A 4,430-nucleotide genomic window follows, 5' to 3' on the forward strand; every position below is an offset into this window, starting at 1 on the left:
ATGAAATTGCAGTAAAATGAACAAAACTTTGTCTCATGTAACTGAGAGGGAAGTTGGAAGTTCTGCAAGAATCTTTGCATATTCAGTTGCACATCTTAAAAGATTGGGAAGAAATGTGTCTGGCTTTTTCATGAGGCTCTTAATGTGTATATTATTTAATAAAAAATCCTGATGAAAATCAGAAAATACCACTTCAAGCAGTTGAACCCTGTGATTTAGCAAGTGTGTGCGTGTGAAATCAGGTTTATTTGGCTTTTTGAACCCTTGTTACGTTGTAATTTTTTTAATGTAAAAAAATAATAAATTGAAGTCTTAGTTGATTATAAATTATGCTCTTTATGTCTCTTTTCTTGCGCATATACTTGCTTATATTTAGATTATGACAACTTCAGGGTAATGGTCTTGCGTCCTTTGCCTCAGAATTTATGTGTACCTGGTTATCAAGTAACATGATATTGCTCAAAGTTAAAGACCCTGCTCTGGTTCTTAAAGGTTTTAAGCTATGCTGATTGGCTGTTTTTAGGCTACTAACATTAGTGTTAGTAGCTCTTTGTCTGAGGCGAGTGGGGTAAAACACAGTGGATGCTTCACATTTGAAAGCTCTGAACAGAGTACGTCAGCTTTGCACTTTTGAGGGATTTGTGTAAAATACAGGTTTGGATTCCCTGGTTTCTCTGTGCAAAAGGTGACTTTTTCCGGTAGTCCTGTAGCTTCTGGTACAAAGATAGCCACTTAGGCAGCCTTTAGAGTGGTATTCAGGTAGCTGTCCACAGAACAACTGACCTAGCAAGGGTGAGTGTGAGGAGGAAACAAGGTTTACAAAGGCAATAAAGGGTGGAGAGGCTGGAAGCAGCTCATTTTCCATTTGCAATGATTCTAGAAACCCCTTTGGTACCTTTCCAGGGTACAATGTCATACTTTGGTGCATTGCTGTTTCTTTGAGGAAATATAAATGTTATGTCACTGCTGCTTGTATTTTTCAGCAAGTTAATGATTTTAATGTATTTGTATGCCAAAACAGTTAGGCTGTGCTTTGTTTACATATATTTTAGGGAAGAGCTTGTTTACTTTCAAATGGAACAGATGTCTCTGCAGATGGATCCTGCTAATTTATCTCCTTTTTGTTTTCTTGTTTAATTTCTAGTAGTAATGTCAGGTTGTTTAATGAGCCCTTTCTGAATATTAGACTGCAGCACTGGCAAGTGAAAATTCATTTATGGACTTCTTTATGTCTATCCTGCACGGAAGTGTTGTGTTTCTGTGATGTTTCTCACTTCCCTCTGTTGGCACTGTGTTTATGTGTGAATGTATTCAATGCTGCTGGAGAGGGAAAATGACATAAGAGGTTTTGAAATACAGAAATTGGACTGTAAAATGATTCTTGAATCTGTTAATAAGACTGAAATGCCACCAGGATTACAGCTCTATATTTTTTGAAGTGTTATTCCTATGAACAGAATGCAGAGTGTTCTGCGGTTGAATGTGGATTGGTGCTTCATGTCTGAATATGGATTGGTGGTTCTTGGTTGACAAAATCATTGCATGTTTTTGCTCATGTCACCCATTTTTGTGTGTGTGTTCTGAATATCTTCAGTGGAGAAATACTGTCATCCCTCTCTGGCAGTGTTCAAGGCCAGGTTGGACAGGGCTTGCAGCAACCTGGTTTAGTGGAAGGTGTCTCTGCCCATAGAATCATAGAATAGTCAGAGTTGGAAAGGATCTTAAGATCGTCCAGTTCCAACCCTGTGCCATGGGCAAAGTCACCTCACACTAAACCATGCCACCCAAGGCTCTGTCCAACCTGTCCTTGAGCACTGCCAAGGATGGAGCATTCACAACTTCCCTGGGCACCCTGTGCCAGTGCCTCACCGCCCTCAAAGGGAAGAGCTTTTTCCTTATATCTAACCTGAACTGCCCCTGTTTCAGTTTGAACCCATCACCCCTTGTCCTATAGCTACAGTCCCTGATGAAAGAGTCCCTCTTCGGCATCCTTGTAGGCCCCCTTCAGGCACCATGGCAGGAGGCTGGAGCTGAATGAGCTTTAAGGTCCCTTCCAACCCCAACCATTCTATGATTCAGTATTTGCAGTATTGCCTGACCGTATTGCAGTAGCATATATGCTATTATAATGCACATTACTCTTGTCGTACCCAAATAGAGGTGTGGAAAGCAGGCAGTATGCATCAAAGCAGTCACAGTCGTTGTTTCTTAACAACATAAGTGAAACTTTGCACATATTTCTGCAATTTCTCTTAATACTATAGTGCAGGATAAAGGTAATATAAGAGCTAGGTTCAATGTTAATAAAGCCAAATGTTAGAACTGGCGAGGAAATTGATAACTTAGAGAAATAGGTAAGACTTTATTACCTGAGATGCACAATTTATGTTGTTCTAATAAAGCAGCTGGCATTTGGCCAGACAGCTAAACTACATTTAAATGGTGGCTTTGAACCTCTTGTGTTAACAAAATCAGAATTCCAGCAAAGCACAATTCTAATAAAATAGTCACTTTCAAGGTATGTTTGCGTAAGGATATTGATTTAATATCGAGTGGGATTGACACAGGGAAGCCAGAAAGAGATTTTTTCTGTGAATCTATTATGACCCTTATTACAGGCCCGGTAGACTGTAAATTATTCTTCTTGTGAACATTCACCAGGCTAGCTGAACACTGGAGACTGAATCTGTTATTCTATCAGATAATATCTTAGATTGATAGCATACCAGTCTCAAGCAAAAGCTGGGCTTTGCAGCCACAGCTAATTCATTTTTTAAATGAAAAATAGATCCCGAAGGTATTTGCACTGGGTTAATCATTAGAGAAACTTGAAAACTTTATTTCCATTTAAAGAAAAAAGGCAAACTGTCCATATGAATTATGAGAATATGGATTTTTATTTCCTTCCTAAATTTATTTTCTTACCATTAATGAGTATAAATGCACATTTAATTTCTAGAAAAGTCATCTACATGATGGAGGAACTGGAAGTAATGTTAGCTAAGTACTGCTGCATCTGTCATGCAGCAGGAATGCTTGCAGTGGAACCTGGTTTCCAGGTATAGCTGTTTCAAATCAAAGTTATCAGCATATAATGCCAGATCAAATTCATCATAGACAGTAGAAAAATAAAGCATTGTGATCCTAGGTGAAATTCAACCCAGTCTTTAGGGCTTTTCATATCTCATGCTGTAAAATGGCAACTCTAAAACGTATCCCCAGTGACTGAAATAGAAAGTATTTGCCTTCTGATCAAAGTTCAGATGCCCTTCCCCACTTCTCTTTCAGTCAATAAGATTGCATGTTGATAGAGTTCTCCAGCTGAGTATCTCAAGGTCCTTCACAAGCAGTAACGAAAGAAGCTTCACAAAGCCATAGCTGGGCACGGTTATCTCACTTTTGCCATGAACAGGGATGCACATGGGCTGATGGATTTGTGGAATGTGGCAGGACTAAATTCTCTAGCATGTCCTACTGTTCAGTACAGCTGCTCTTAATCCCTCAAGAGCTGTCTGATGGAGGTCACTGGACTTCTATACAGGTAAGCATAAGTGGTGTAGAAGTCTGGCAATCTAATAAATGCATTCAAATGAAGACCCTAACACGATGACTGTGCTTTAGAAACATTTCAGGATGTATAGACTGTTGTGTTTATTTTAAGTAATTGTAACATGGTTATTAGTTGGTTACCTAGCATTGATAAAGTTTACATTAAAACCTCACATTTTAAATACGAATTTTTTTTATGGTAAGATGTGGCTGATAGGATACCTGCTGCTTCCTTTTTTGGCAGACATTACAAAGATATAAAACTACAGCAAAAATCTTACGTATGTATTGGGAAAAGGACTTTTTCCTTGTATTTTTGTTGCTACTCTTGCTTCTTCCAAATATGTTTATAGTAAAAGTTTGCAGAAGAGACAAAGCAGTGATTTGTTAAGTCAATGTCTTTTTGAGCTTCTGGCCAGTTGTGTGTTTTAGCAGTCAGCAACCACGGGCTGATGCAGAGATCCTTGCTCCTGTCCTGGAGCTATATTAAATGCACACACAGAGTAGAGGATATGTCGGATGGCTCACAACAGAACTGTGTACACTGGAAATCATAGACGATAACAAAAATGTTGGCGTTCCTGATCACAAATACCAACCAACATTAGATGTGGAACGAGATGCATCTTGGAATAAGAAACCTTTGGCCTGCTAAGGGTTAAGATATTCTTCCTAAAGCTTAATATGCAGCAGGAGAATTGGGAGTGTAATTAAATCTTTAATGGGAATAGACCTATACTGGCAATTTAAGATATGCTGTACTCGGTAGCGATTACCAGGAACTGTGTAAGGCATTTGGTTTTATGAAGGTAGCAGCCGAAGGCTTTAAAAGGGTTGTGATCACACCAAGTCGGGTGATAACAAATGCAATGGGAAGCTTA

The sequence above is a fragment of the Pezoporus wallicus genome, unplaced genomic scaffold (assembly GCF_028554395.1).
Source record: "Pezoporus wallicus isolate ANWC-B61680 ecotype Strahan unplaced genomic scaffold, APGP_CSIRO_Pwel_v1 contig_7835, whole genome shotgun sequence".
Lineage (NCBI taxonomy): Eukaryota > Metazoa > Chordata > Aves > Psittaciformes > Psittacidae > Pezoporus > Pezoporus wallicus.